Genomic DNA, 16936 nt, shown 5'->3' with positions numbered 1-16936 from the left:
GAACATCAACTCTGAGATGCAGGTACATCCAGCTGATGAGTCCAAAATAGGACGAAACGCGCGTCAAACTGGATTCCACTGCCAGCCACTATCCATCTTTGCTCAAAAGAAAACATGTTTTCTATCTGAAACTGAATGAACAGATAACAATATGATTACACTAAAAATAATATTACGTAAAATGTTTAAAGTATTTAAGTATTATTTCCACTTAAAAAATGGCTGAAGTAAAATCATATGAGTTAAAAGTACTTGAAATCCTTCAAGTGCAATGAAACATGGTACAAATAACAGAATAAAAAGTTTACTGAAAATATGATATTCTTAATTACTTACTTACGTCTGTTACTCCCAATCGAGCATAGGCCGCCAGCCAGCATTCTCTAACCCACTCTGTCCTCGGCCTTCCTTTCTAATTCCATCCAACTTTTGTTCATTCTTCTCATGTCTGCCTCCATTTCTCACCGTAATGTGTTCTTTGGTCTTCCTCCTTTCCTTTGATTTTCAGGATTTTATGTGAGGGCTTGTCCTGTGACGCAGTTCGGTGATTTCCTCAATATGTATCCTATCCACTTCCATCGCTTCTTCCTGATTTCTTCATGTACTGGATGGAATCTGGTTAGTTCTGTCCCACGGTAGAATGTTGCTGGTAGTGTCTGGCCAACGGATCCGAAGTATTTTGCATATACAACTGTTAATAAACACCTATATCTTCTGTATGGTGGCCTTCGTTGTTCTCCAGGTTAAGAAAATAGGTGTTGACATCTTTATGATCCAGTCGATCACCAGGAGGAAGAGAAAGGGTGAGAGTAAGCAACTTTGCCTTACATCGGTCTTTGTTATTCTACACTGTAACTAATAAAATTTGATCAATAATAAATTTTATTTACTATATGTCTTGTATATGAGAATATTTTCAGCGGACACAATTAGTTGGAAAAAAATCTAAAGCTTGTTGAGATTTCTGTTAAAAGTTTCTGTAAACAGATTTTATAATCAGATGAAGTTCCTTGTAAAAGAAGACTATGCATAGAGGTAAATCAATCTCCAAAATCAATAACTGTGTAAGTCTTCAACATTTGATGCTGACCATATTAGCTTTAATGGACTCATCTAGCTGAAAGTGCTCGATCATGCATCCGCCCCAGATCACGAGTGAAAAAGCTGTGCTCAACATTTTCTACAACTGCTAATCAGTTTAGATTAGTCATTTCTCGATATATTGATAGCCTATCAAATATATCTTCGAAATTCCTCGCTTCTGATTTCATTGGATGGGCAAGTTTCGAATATAGTAGGTATTATTTGTTAAGGTGTTATCAAACTCCAAATACTTGTGGCATCTTAATGTGCAACCAAACAAAGCATCATTTAAGTATTATAGTTTAAGAATATGTAGTCAAATTCATTTATACTCAAATGGGACTTTTTTAAAGCAGTTTTATGAATAGATATGTAAATGATTTTGACTAAAGTCAATCCTTTAGCTAGATATTTGAAGATATAATCAAACCTAGGACTTGCAGGCTTAGTAGCGATCAGGTTAAACTGATACCTCAGAAATTAGTCTTTTTAAGATGAGGCCACCACTGCGATGTCTGAAGGTTTTGGGTTCAAACCGTGGCAGGGATGAGAATCAGAGGGATAAGGGCAGATTTTCAATCTAGTAAGGTATCCTATAATATTGTTCACCTACTTGTACTGTTACGAAATAATAGTAGATATAACAACAGTACATAAACATACAACGTATTCAAGGGTGAAGAGCACAGGTTTTCATTACATTATTGCCGATTTACAATGATTTTCTCCCATAATTTTTATTCACTGTCATGTTCTGCATTTGTTTTGTAACTCATGGATAAAATTAAAATATCATAGTAGCCTTGTCTACACACGAGTACATTATACTCATATCAAAATACCAACTGAAATCCAGGAATCATCGGACAGCCATCTTGTCCTAGTATAAGACCCGTCAGCAATGGGTAACTACCACACACCTGATACAGTTGATTGCCAATTGTACAGAATCCTCATTAGAATTACAGAAATTAGTCACTACCGAGTACATACAAATTATCAGCATAAAAAAATTGTGGAAGTTTCCAAGCTTACATATTTGTTTGTTAAACTACATTCGTTAGTTAATTTACCTTTTTCTGGCTATGTGATTACTAACCGCATAATTTAAGCTGTGATATCAGAATAGTTGGTTTCAGGCATGAAACATGCATAGAAGAGTACAACATGATATGGTATTTTTGATGCATAAGTAATATATAGCTATGAAATAAAATAAACCTCTAGATGTTTCTTTAAAAAATGTAGTGTGTAAGTTATCAATTTCTGTTTAGTGTTTCTTTAGCGAGTTAGTTTTCTACGGGATTGGGTCACTAACCCTATGCCTAACCCTCCCCCTTTACCTGGGCTTGGGACGTACAGTAACTGTAGAAGAGCTACAGGCCAAAGAACACATTACGCCGGGAAATGGAAACAGATATGAAAAAGATGAATAACATTTGGAAAGAACTGGTAAGGATTGCTCAGGACGGGGTTAAATGGGGAATACTGTTGACTGGCCTATACTCCTCAACGAGGGGTAACAGACACAAGTAAGTAAGTAAGTAAGTAAATAAGTTATCTATATTTGACTTCTTATGAGAAATGCAGGGAATAAAATGTTTAGTTAGATAAATTAGCTAAAAACATTTTCCAACCCATTAACTTTAATCACTTATGTTATTTTTCTTAAATGTTTCCCATAACCATTACAGTTAAATGTCAAATAGTTTCATTACAATGTTACTCTTGAATTCATCTTGTATAAGATAACGGTAAAATCATCTTGATATTCAAATAGGAAATAGAAGTGTAATCTATGTTAAAATACATCAATGCATTGATTTGAGCATTCATATGTCATTTAACTTGAAAGATATATTAATCTGATAAAACCAAACTGTTTATTCAAATGAGTGACTTCATAAGATTGAGATAATCATTTTCAAATGATCATTCGGTTTAATAATCAACCTCGTTGATTGTTATCTCAATTTTTATCATTATACAATTCTTATGGATATGTGAAAGAGAAGAGTTGGAAAATAGGGATTGTATGTAAATGGAAATGTAACCTCTGAAGTTTTGCAAAGTGATCTAAAAGAATCTTGACTCTGTAGGACCCGAAAAACTTAAGTCAGATCCCATAAGGATCGTTAGTTTGCATTGTTGACAATTTTTAAACTAAAGCTAAACGGTAGTTCTGTAGCTTCTATTTTTGTATTAAATATCAGCAGAAGAATCGAATAAACAACAAGAACTACGAAAGTCATCATTCAGAAGATACAGGTGTTTATCAACAGTTGTCTACGCAAGATAATTGGGATACGTTCGCCAGATAATATCAGCAACATTCTACTGTGGGAGACAACAAACAAGATTCCATCCAGCAGAGGAAGAAATCAGGAAGAAGTGCTGGAAATGGATTGGAAACACTTTGAGAAAATCACTCAACTGTGTCACAGGACAAGCCCGCACATGAAATCCTGAAAATCAAAGGAGAAGAGGAAGACCAAAGAACACATTACGGTGAGAAATGGAGACAGACATGAGAAGAATGAACAACGACTTGATAGAACTAGAAAGGAATGCCCAGGACAGAGTGGGTTGGAGAAAGCCGGTCGGCGGCCTATGCTCGATTGGGAGTAACAGGCGTAAGTAAGTAAGTAATGTGAAGTCTGCGAATAACAAAAGGACATTAATGTATGGTTTTACACGTTATATATATATATATTGTACGGATTTCAGTACTATCATATTTTAAAATGGTAGCAAAGAATCTGAGAATAGTTGTTAACAAAAAATATGATTACATAACTATAAAATTGGAGCTAAAGTATATCTCTCCCATTTCAGGCAATATCAAATAGATATGGGCAAGGTGAGACTATAATTTATGGACGATCCTTGAGTGACTCCAGAGTGACCTTGAGAGTGTCCGCCTAGTAACTAGGGTCAAATGAGGGTTTTAAACCAGTGTGAGGAAATAGGATTATCATTTACAGACAATGGTTACGAATTAGATTTAGGGTTTTCAGCACGAATTGACACAGGGTAAACCAAATGGATGAATGAATTTCGTGCCAAAATCCGAGACCTGTTATCTTATATCTGATTGATTCGTTCACACATTATAGTCTCGCCAGTTGCAAATTAGAATTATTCATGTGGAATATTGAAAAATTTGTCAAAACAAGTTTTAATCAATATGATGACTGAGTTAACAAATCTGGTAAAACATATCTAATTTGAAGTGATCTGTTATTATTTAACTGTTATCAAAGGAACTTGATTGGAAGTTAGGAGTGGAAAAAACCATTAGTGTTTTCAACTGATTTCACTGATTTGTTTTTAAACTTAAATTCGAGTTAAATACATTCGATATAGAAGTTACTTCTAATAAAATCTCTTCATTATAATTTGTAATGATATAATGTAATTGTAATATAGTTGAAATCATGAGTCAATTGAAGCTACACAATCATGGAAAACCTGGAAGAACTGGACGGCTGTTTCGTCTTAGTATGGGATTCCTCAGCAGTGCTACCTCTAATAATGGTCATATGCTCACTAATGACTGGCTTCAAGAGGTATTTAGTGGAGTTCTAGGGAGAAGCAGTCACTAGTAGAGTTCAACCAGGTCTCTTGTGAGATATCAACTCACTGAAAACAATGGTGGACGCTTGCTCAATTTCGTGGATTGGTTGAATTTAGACATCAACACTGTTCGATGTCGGCCAACTTAGTGGTCTAGTAGTTAAGCTTTCACGCGCGAGACTGATAGGTCCTGGGTTTGAATCTTGCGAGGCTTGATTGTGGATGCGCAGTGTTGAGGAGTTCTACAATAGAAAGTAACGGCCGTCCAGTGCTTCCAGGTTTTCCCTGGTGGTCTAGCTTCCATTGAATCATGATTTCAACTATATAAAATTACTAAAACCTCCACAAAACCCCCTTCTAGTAATTGCAATAACAATACTTAGAATCATAATGTCTTTTAAAAGATATCAGGTTTCATGTAAGTCATACACTTTACTAATACAGATTTATTGTGACTTCAACTATTTGATAAAACTATCTCATCCATCATGTGATATCAATAATCTTTCTAAAACTTTAATAAAGCCTAGAATATTAGTAGTATAAAACTAAAACAGTAAAATTTAGTACCTTCAAGCATTATTTATTGATCAACTCCAAAGATATATCTGTTTGGATACAACTGAAATTGTTCGTAAAATATTCTCGTGAGAATACATGTAAGGGATAGACACTTTGGTTATATGTAAAGAAAAAAAGGAGAAAAGTTTTGTATAGTGTAATTACAATACATGGAGGTGGATTGAGAGTTTAGTAATAAAATGAAGAATAACTTTTCATCAGATACAATTCTAATTTTTTTCGATTAAGATCATGAATAGATTGATATTAGACCATCATTGAAAACCTGGAAGCAATGGATGGCCTTTTCGTCCTGTAACTGGACTCCTCAGCAATATGCATTCACGATCCCGCTCACGGGATTCGAACGCAGGACCTTCGATTTCGAGGGTGAACTCTTAACCTCTCGACCACTAGGCTGGCGTCAAAAACCTAATAATATGCACGACCACATTTATAATTACTATGTGCTCACTGGTGACTAGCTTCGTGAGGGAATTCTCGTTGTTCTAGTGAGAAGCCGAGACCAGTGGAGTTAATTCATGTCAAGTAGATACAGGTATCTACCTCCGCACAATGGAAGATAGTTGCGAAATTTTGTGGATTGGCTGAGATAAGAAACTAACATTGTTAGATGCCGACTGGCTGAGTGGTCTAGAGGTTAAGCGAGAACTAAAGTCCGAAGTTGGAATAGCATGAGTGGGATCGTGGATGCGCACTGCTGAGGAGTCCCACAGCAGAACGAAACGGCAGTCCAGTGCTTCCAAGTTTTCAATGGTGGTCTAGCATCAATCGATTCATGATCTCAATCAAAACCTAATAATCTCTACAACTCAATGGTGACAATTTTAATTGTATGGAAACATTTTGTGAGTTAATTTGAAGTTGTATGCTAAAGATTGAATGTTTAAAAACATTGATAATCCTGGTCGACTCATTTTTTTTAATTTAGTTAGGAGAGGAACAAAAATAATCTAATAGCATCTCATATTCATGTCTCTGTACATTCACATTCTCTGGGTATTTTGAATTAAATGGTTATACATATACATATACATTTCAGGACTCAGTGGCCGAGTGGATAACGCGATGGCGTTTGAAGCGAACGGTATTGGGTTCAAGTCCCAGAGTGAACATCAACTCTGTGATGCAAGTAAAATTAGTTGACGAGTCGAAAATAGGAAGAAACGCGCGTCCTGGATTCCACTTCCAGTTACTATCCATCTTTGGTTATACATATTGTTTCTTTGCCAGAAATGGGACTATTTCGTGTGGTTATAAAAAAATTCATTCTCATTTAAACGATTTTTGTACACTTAATAGAACATTACCATGAAATTTTCTGAGCCACTTTTATGATTTGGCAAAAAATCTTAGATACGTGACATATTAACGATACATAATTTTAAAATTTTCAAAGTACTGGAAAGGGATATGGTACTCAAAAAATGATGAGTAGTAAAGGAAGTAAACATAGGTGAATTGTTTGTATAAACTAAATGTTATATCTAGAACTTTGATTCTTGCTATGCCGCGTACTACTAGACTATTTGAACAATTGAACCCACAACGTCGCAAGAGAGAAGACAGATGACTAGTAAGTAAGAATTTTATTCCCCAAACAATGTCAAATATGGTATAAAAATCTCATGTATTTATAGTTTTTAGCTGAAAGTAAATCATTATTTCGGACAGCCAATAGGCACATAGGGGATCCTTCTTATTCATCCAATAGGGAAGCTACACGTCAACATTCTAGAATGTTCCACTAGTGGTGATTGGATGAAATGTCTTCAGCTCTTTCTGGGCTTTATTGAGGCTTCCTTGAGTTCGCCAATGAGCCATCCTTAAACTAGGTGTGTATCGATAAACTTTTTTTCATTCAATAATATATTCAATGCATGAATTTCAATATAAACTTCGCAACATTCTCTAATGAATATATAAGCAGAAACACATATCAAATCTTGTCAAGGTTCAGTGTACATTTAGCGGTATCTAGTTTTATCATGTATTCTAAGCATTTTATAAAAGACTCATAAGTACTACTACATTGAACGGGAACACAAGGGGGGACAATCGAATGTATTTGAACACAAAATTATAGAACATTTTAGTAAAATCTGAGAATCATACAGTAAATACTTCATTTGCAAAATGTCAATCAATTGTCTCAAACTTGACTGTTCCTTTTGCAAATATCAATCAATCGTCTGAAACTTCATTGTTCTTTCATTTCCACACCAATCATTCTTGGTTTGCGTTGTCTTTTCTTTGATCTTCTTAACCTCTTGTCTCCAGACATTTCACTTTTGATTGATGATACATACTACTTATATTTGTTGACATCAGTAGTACACACACCAAACTAATAAACAATGAATGTACATAAAATGTTAGTTAAAATAAACTTGCTAGTTATCACTACTTACAGTTTACCATTATCTTATCTAATTACTTGAGAATTGTTAGTAGCGTTTCAGAAGAACATATTGTACGGTAAAATTTAGATTAAATGGAAAACACGAAACTGTTTTATCTGTCCATGAAATTTAGCTCCGTCTTCAGGTGAATTTGTATGGATTCACCAGTTAATCCTCTTCTGTGAAGCAAGATTTAAATTTTTTGATATCGTACTATTTCAATACTAACATGAGAGTGAATTACAGCTTAATTCTACAAGACTCGGAGGAAAGCGATTAAAAGTTCCACTATCAAGCTTGTCGTTGTTTGACTAATCTACATAATGATCTTAGAACTATAAGAGGAAATAGATAGAGGATAGCAATGAAATCGAGGATTCGCGTTTCTTCCCATTTACGACTCGTCAGCTGGATGTACCTGCATCCCAAAATTAATGTTCACTCTGAGACTCAAGCCTAGTATCACTCCCTTCAAACGACATCGTATCATCCATTTGGCTACCGAGCTCAGATAGAGACTAGCCTGTGCAATGGGGTACAATCCGTAAACGATGCACATATACCAATAAAAGAATGATCAATTACTGTCCTTAACATCAATGAGAAGATTCAAACAACCAAAATATAAATGGATTTTTGAAATATAAGAAGAAAAAAATATCGAAATTCGCCAACATTTATCAGTCTCCACTTCCTTAAATTAACAAGGAGCTTTAAATATGATTTTACTATGCTAATATATTCAATCATTGTTCTAATTTCCCCATGGAATTAAGCCTAATATCTATATTGATATTTAATAATGTATACTCTATACCAAGATGAGAATTTTAAATACAAATGTCAAGACAGTTCTAATGTATGGGGTGGAGACGTGGAGAACTACGAAAGCCATCATCCAGAAGATACAGGTGTTTATTAACAGTTGTCTACGCAAAATACATCTGATCCGTTTGCCAGACACTATCAACAACATTCCACTGTGGAAGACAACAAACCAGATTCAATCCAGTGGAGGAAGAAGTTGGGAAGAATCGCTGGAAGTGGATAGAACACACTTTGAGGAAATCATCCAATTGCGTCACAAGACAAGCACTCACATGGAATCCTGAAGGTCAAAAGAGAAGAGGAAGACCAAAGAACACATCACGCTGAGAAATAGAGACAGACATGAGAAGAATGAACAAAAGTTGGATAGAATTAGAAAGGTAGGCTCATGACAGAGTCGGTTGGAGAATGCTGGTCTGTGGCCTATGCTACATTAGGAGTAACAGGCGTAAGTGAGTAACATGACTTTTAAAACATTTGTTACTTAGAATTCCGATTTAAACAACTTTTCTATATTACTTATTAGTGAATATACTTTTAAAACTGAGGCAAGCAAAATAAGAATAATAAAATAGAAAATTGGTAAATACTTTGGTAAATACATTGATGTTTATAATGTTTGTGACTTATGGCAATATCGAAGCAATCCGCAGACGATGCACATATGCCAATAAGATACTGATCATTTGCAGTCCTAAACATCAATGAGAAGTTTCAAGTGAAACAATACTAAGTGAATTTAAACTTCATCCCATTGCACAAGCAAGTGGCTATCACGACTCAGCAACTAAGTGGGTAACGCGATAGCGTTTGACGTGGACGGTATTGGGTTCGAGTCCTGGAGAAAACATCAACTGTGGGATGCAGATACATCCAGCTGACGGGTCTCGAATAGGAAGTAACTCGCATTCTGGATTTCCCTGCTAGGCACTATCCATCTTTGTTTATAATGATATCAATTACCTTTAAAAAGCTAACTTGATAATATCTGTTTCATTAGGAAAAATATCTAGTAGTTGATTGTTTCTTTGTTGATTGATTAAATTATCTGATTCATGTCCACTATAGAGACAACACAGTTCTATTAGATGAAGACTATGATAAAAAACTAAAGAAAGCAAGATGCTTTCAGTACCAAACATAAATAATTTCGGATTCTTTCCTCATGTTGAGATGCTATAGTTTTAAAACAGATCATATCAACGACTAGTTAGATAACATCATGCTACACTTTATGTAAATGTTGCAACTGAAATCGTTTGTCAAAGGGTTAGACTAATATTTAATTTCTTAGTAAATAACAACAATACAAATAGATTCATGTAAACAATACTTCAACCATGCATGAAAAATTCTACTGGTTTAAGACATTCAGGATTATTTAACAAAGAGTAAATACATCAGAAGGGGTTTTGTGGAGATTTCAGTATTTTCATAGTTGAAATCATGGTGAACGGTTGCTCAAACATCGTGGATTGGTTGAAGTTAGACATTAACACCGTTGAATGCCAGCTTAGTGTTCTGTCGGTTAAGTGCTCTGGCGCGAGACTGTAGGTCCTGGGTTCGAGTCTCGCGAGTGCGGGACCGTAGATGCGCACTGCTCAAGAGTAAATAACTGAAAATTCTGAAATTCATCAAGAAAATTCAAATATTTTTTACAGAAAATTATTTTTTTAACCATTTCAATTGAAGTTTGATAATTGAATTCCGGAGTGGATTAAAGCTAGGCCACCATGGAAAACCTGACAGCACTGGACGGCTGCTTCATCCTATTATGGGACTGAGTTCCCACGATAGGTTCTCCATGACAGTGTAGTTTTAATGGACTCATAAATTCAACTATTAAATTACTACCTTCTCCAAGAAAACCCTCTTTCTGATAAAGTTTGGTAATTTATAGTAAGTTCAGTTCTAATTTTATTAACTGCCATAAAATTATAGTAAATTGTTCTTCACTCATATATTCTGTTGATAATAAAAACACGATCTCTTTGACCTCATCAAAGGTTAATAAGGATAATTCTATAAGGATAAATGATAATTATTCGTTTTCAACATAGATTGTACAACATAAAATCAAGGTGATATTTTACGACTGTTCCGAACAAAATTCTAGATATAAACAATTTTATTTTTTGAATACGATATCTAACTTAGTTGGAAGTAGTCATCAGGAAGTTAGACACCTTGTTTTAGTGCTGAATATCCAAAATGAAGTACTTACTTACTTTCGCCTGTTACTCCCAATTGAACATAGTCCGCCGACCAGCTTTCTCCAACCCACTCTGTCCTCGGCCTTCCTTTCTAGGTCTATCCAATTTTTGTTCATTCTCCTCATGTCTGTCTCCATTTCTCGAAGTAATGTGTTCTTTGATCTTCCTCTTCTCCTTTGGTCTTCAGAATTCCATGTGAGGGCTTACCTTGTGACGCAATTGGGTGATTTCCTCAATATGTGTCCTATCCAATTCCACCGCTTCTTTCTGACTTCTTCCTCCACTGGATGGAATCTTGTTTGTTGTCTCCCACAGTAGATTGTTGTTGATAGTGTCTGGCCAACGGACCCAACAATAAAAAAATTGGCAATGTCAATCTCACAAGGGGTTTTGTGGAGATTTAGTATTTTCATAGTAGGTTGTAGGTCCAAATCTCACGAGGCGAGATCGTGGATACGCACTGCTGAGGAGTCCGACAGTAGAACAAAACGGCCGTCCAGTGCTTCCAGGTTTTTTTCTTGGTGGTCTAGCTTCAACTGAATCATGCTTTTAACTATAAAAATATAGATCTCTTTGAATTTATGTCCATTAAAACTAATATATGAATATTTTGTTGGGTTTTTATGTTGTTGTTGATAATTTATATCCCGAACTGATCTTAGCTGGATCACTAATGGAAATCAGGAAGCACTGGACAGTCATTTTGTACTAGTAGTATCCATCCAGGAATGAACCAAAAACATTCGATCTTGTATATGAACGATTAACCCCTAGGTTACTGAATCAGTATTCAGTGTTATATATATTTAACTTCAATCGCTATTTTGTAGAAGGTAAACTTTGAAACGTATTGCTGAGTATTTGTTATAAGGTTCCAATAAGTTTGGTAGAAGAAACTAATACTGCTTTTTATAGAATTTGTTTCATCAAAACATATGTTTCTTTTTTACATGCAAGGGAAATAAGTTCTTATGCATTTTAATTGTATAACATGACAATGTTATTGATTGAAGTAATTCATCCCATTTTACAAACTTAAGAAATGATTTAAAAGTCCTAAATGTTAATGGGAAGATTCAAGTAAAACAATACTAAGTGAATTTAAACTTCACCCCCGTTGCACATTAGAGTGGCTATCATGATTCAGTAGTTAAGTGGATAACGCGATGTTGTTTGATTCGAAAGGTTCGAGTCCTAGAGTGAACACTCACTATTTGATGCAGGTAAATCCAACTGACGAGTCTCGAACAGCAAGAAACGCGCGTCGAACTGGATTCCACTGCTAGACATTCTAAATAAATCATCTATTGTCATCAACATTATATTTAGTCATAACTGTCATAATAATAGATTTATACTGGAAACAATAGTGTTATATAAGGACCGATGATGTAGTGGTTAGTAGTTGAGGTTTCCAACCACGCTGCATCTATACTTATATAAACAATTAAGTAGTGTAGTTAGCAGTTATATCCACTGTTCAACTCTAACTTAATTTCTGCTTTTAAATATTATTATCAACTTTTGATTCAATAATTTTGAATAAATCAAGCATTGCTTAGATTGTTAATGGTAAAAGTAATATGTAAGTGTGATGTGAGTTACTTATATCCACATAAATAGTATATGATGATGGTCAGATATTGAATGTATTTGAGGAGAAGAACGATAAGGAAAGCACGCGAAAGGAATGCAATTGATATGAAGATGCATGAACAATAATAATCGGATGGAAAATTTTTAAAGGTTTGACATTTTAGGAGAAGAGTCAGTAAATCTACCTAAATCAACTGTTAAGAAATGTATTCAACATTCTAAAGATTATAGATAAAGTCGAAACCATTCAGCCGTGGAATTATATTCATAAAGATTGTTCAATATTTGTTTAATATTAAAAAGTATTCATTCACAGTTACATGAAATAAGTTCTATTATGGTGTGAGTTACTTATATCCACATAAGTAGTATATAACGATGGTCAGGTATAGAATGCATTTTATTAGAAGATCGATAAGGAAGGAACGGGAACGGAACGCAGTTGGTATCAAAATGCATGAACAATAATAATCGGAGACGATGGACTGATATTTCCAGAAAGAACAGTCAAGATTGAGACAATTGATTGATAGTTTGCAAATTGACTGTTGACTGTATGGTTGTCAGATTTTAGTGAGATAGTCTGTAATTGTGTACTTAAGTTCACTCGATTGTCCCCACCCGTCTTCTATCCACTACATTAGTAATATATGAATGAGTAGAGAATGAAATTTCTTAAGTTTCGTAACTAATTGTATGTCGTTTCTTCAGAGAACAAATAAATAATCGAATTCAATTAATAAAAAGGTTAAATAGTACAAAGGAAACAAAGTTGAATATTTTTTTAGAGCAATCAAAATGGAAATAGATCTCATCATGGTAATGTTTTATTATGTTAGTTCAGACATGACATTAACATGATCAGATCTATTTCCATTTTAATTGCCCTAAAATCATTCTACTTTGTTTCCTTTGTATTGTAACGTTTTGTTCAACGAACGTGTCTGAACCTCTTTAGGTTAATAATGAAAATCAAAGTTATCAATGAATATATAATGTTCAACAATGAAAACAAATCTGTACTGTGCTTATACAATCGTATTCAGATTTTGACTTTAGCAAGTAGAATAATATTCTATGTATAGATAATAATTGTTGCTCTGATTGTTTAAGAGAAATCGGCCTTGTAACTTCCGAAGAACATCAGCTTTCACCATGAGGCGCCGACTCAGAGGATAGAGTCTAAATAGTTTACATTGTTTTTTTCCGGTTAGTGCTTTCTTAGCAAGGTTGTTATCTACGAGATGTGGTTGTTGACCCCATGCCCAACCATCATCATCTACCCAGGCTTGAAAACGCTAGCAATCCTAAAAAGCTACATGCGGTGTACCTGAAAAGATCGTCAACATCATCCGGAATTCATACGACAGACTACACTGCGAATTGGTACATGTAGAACAACTGACAGATGCAGTCCAAATGAGGACCGGAGTAAGACAGTGCTGCCTACTCTCCCCCTATCTCTTTCTTCCGGTGATCGACCAAATTATGAAGATTTCCCCATCTGAGAAAAAGCAATGAATAAAAGCGAAAAGCTCGGAATCAATTAGAAGATTTGGACTTCGCAAATGATTTGACCATTCTATCCCAAACACGCGGACAAATGCAGATGAAGACAACTAGTGTAGCAGCAGCCTCTACATTAGTGGACCCCAAATACACAAAGGAAAAAGCAAGAACCTCAAATACAACACGGAGAACACCAACCCAATCACACTTAATGGAGATGCTCTAGAAAGTTGTATAATCTTTCACGTGCTTGAGAGCATCATCGATGAACGGGGAGGATCTGATGCAGACGAAAAGGTAAGGACTAGCGAAGCAAGGACAACAATCTTACAAATGAAAAACACATGGAGCTCAAAGCAGCCGTCGGAAAGCTAACAATAAACTCAGAATCTTCAGTACGAACGTCGAGATAGTTCTACTATACTACCACAACCACCATCAAAGATGTATAAGTATTTACAAATAATTGCCTACGTAAGATACTGAATGTCCGTTAGTCGGATATCATCAGCGACAGCCTGCAGTGTTTAAGGACAAACCATTTTCCAACTGAAGAGGAAGTTAGAAAAGGACGTTGGAGATGGATAGCACATACATGGTGAAAACAATCAAACTGCATCACGAGGCAAGCAATAACTTGTAATCCTGAAGGGGAATGGCAAAGAAGAAGACTAAGGAACACATTGCGCTGAGAATTGGAAGCAGACATGAAAAGGATAAATACCAACTGGATAGAAGTGGGAAGGATTGTCCATGACAGAGTTGGATAGGGAGTGCTGATGGGCGGCCTATGGTTCTCGATGAAGGGTAACAAACGTAAGTATGTAGAATAATATGAGGCAAATACCCACCGAAGAAAATATTAGATGGTAGCGTGAAATCTTAGATTGTCTGAAGTTAGACATTAGCGCCATTGGATTTCCGAATAATGGTTCAGAAGTTAAGCTTTCGCGCACAAGACCGGAACTCGTTGGTTCAAATCCAATGTGTGGGATCGTGGATGCATCTGGATCAAGAGTCTCATACTAGGATGTAACGTCTGTTCAGTGCTTCCAGGTTCTGAACGATGGTCTAACATTGATCTGTTTATGGTCTCAACCACATCCAACAATCTCCACAATGCCAAACTCGAGAGAATATGATTTAGTTAGATGTGAATCATGTGAAAAGTTCACAATTTAAACGTAAATGAATGACTAATTGTATGTTCGCTCCTGCTCGCGAGATTCCAACCACATCAACACCGTTGGATGACGACTAAGTGGTCTAGAGGTTAAGCGTTTGCTTGTGGAACCAAAGATCCAGGGTTCGAATCTCGCGGGGCGGGGTGGTGGATGGGCACTGATGAGGAGGCCTTTAACAGGACGAAACGGCATTCCGGTGCTCCTAGGTCTTCAATGGTGATTTAACATTAATCAGTCCATGATCTCAATCGAAAACTTTATAACCTCCATAACCCCATACTGATAACTTTATTTTAAATTGAAAATGAATGTATCCGGTTCAAGGTTATTTATTTGTTTAAAATAATCCTCAGGAGAATTAGAAATAAAATAACTAAATTAAATTGGTCATTGAATATAAGTTATTTATTGCCGTAATTTATAACCCAAAATGTTATTGGTTAGCAGAGATGGATAGTGGCTAGCGGTGGAATCCAGTTTGGCGCGCGTTTCGTCCTATTTGGAACTGGATGTATCTGCATCTCAGAGTTGATGTTCACTCTGGGACTCGAACCCAATATCTTTCACTTCAAACGCCATCGCGTTATCCAGTCGGCCACTTAGTCCTGATAGCCACTTGCTTGTGCGATGAGGTGAAGATTAAATTCATTTAGTATTGTTTGTTTGAATCTTCCCATCGATGTGTTAGGACTGCAACTGGTCAGTCTCTAATTGGCATATGTGCATAGTGTGCGTATTGCCTCAATATAGCCTTAATTCACAAGCATGGTAAGCAGAGTGATCTGTTGCAGTCCTAACACATCGATGGGAAGATTCAAACATACGATATTAAATGACTCCAAAATGTTATTCATCACCCAATAACATAATATAACATGCCGGTTAAAACAGGAAATGGAAATCCTAACTTTTATATTACTTAAATCAATAATGACGCCAAGCACTTTTTTTCTAAATATACGGTAAGATAACAATAATGGTGACAGACGATATAAACTAACAGAGTTTATCTTGTTTCCGGGTTGATATAATTCATGTCAGTGTTACCATTAATCTAATAAAATTAATATGATACTTTTAAAAAGTAATTAAATGGAAGAAATATTAATTTTGTAAAAGAAATGTTGAATCCTTAATCAATAATGTAATACAAATACGTTCGCCACTTATGTATAATAAAATTTCAGTAGTTGAGATCATGAGTCAATTGAAGCTAGACAACCATGGAAAACCTGGAAGCAGTGGACAGCCGTTTCGTCCTATTGTGGGACTTTTCAGCAGTGCGTATTCACGATCCCACCTCCCGAGATTCGAACCCAGGACCTATCAGTCTCGCGCGCGAGCGCTTAGCCTCCAGACCAATGAGCCGGCTGACATCCAGCGGTGTTCATGTCTAACTTCAATCGACCCACGAAATTGAGCGACACATACACTATTGTCTTGAGTGAGTTGATATCTCACAAAGGACATGGTTAAACTCCACTAGTCACTGTTTCTCACTAGAACTTCAGGATATACCTCTTGAAGCCAGTCACTAGTGAGCATATGTTGATCAATATCAGAGGGGGTTTTTGTGGAAATTACTATTAGCTACTGAGTCCTGATCGCCACTTGCTTGTGCAATCAGGTGAAGTTTAAATTCACTTAGTATTGTTTGTTTGATGTATTATATCCCGACGAGAATATTGAATGGTAACTGTTGGGATCTATTTATGGATTAATACTATACATATATTGTTATTCTATAACTGTTGAGCAACTAGATTATGTGCTGAGACTATAATTTATGGATGACCTTTGAGAAACGCTAAAATGACCTTGAAAATGTTCATCTACTTACTGTGGTTAAATGAGGGTTATGAATTAGTGCGAGAAGCTGGGATTAGGATTTAAAGTTGAACTTTAAGGTTAGAAATCATATTTAATGTTTCGATCACGAACTGGCATCAGCTATAATACCGAA

At 35.6% G+C, this 16936-nt stretch overlaps 1 non-coding gene across 1 annotated transcript; it reads left to right on the top strand.

Annotated features, from left to right (window-relative positions):
* Nucleotides 1-6287: 6287 nt before the first annotated feature.
* Nucleotides 6288-6354, top strand: Smp_tRNA_01626_Gln_TTG.1.1. Its single transcript has one exon. It is a non-coding gene (tRNA).
* The last annotated feature ends 10582 nt before the right edge of the window (nucleotides 6355-16936 follow it).

Source organism: Schistosoma mansoni, chromosome 4, assembly GCF_000237925.1.
Source record: "Schistosoma mansoni strain Puerto Rico chromosome 4, complete genome".
NCBI lineage: Eukaryota > Metazoa > Platyhelminthes > Trematoda > Strigeidida > Schistosomatidae > Schistosoma > Schistosoma mansoni.
This window is presented reverse-complemented; position numbering and strand designations above follow the sequence as displayed.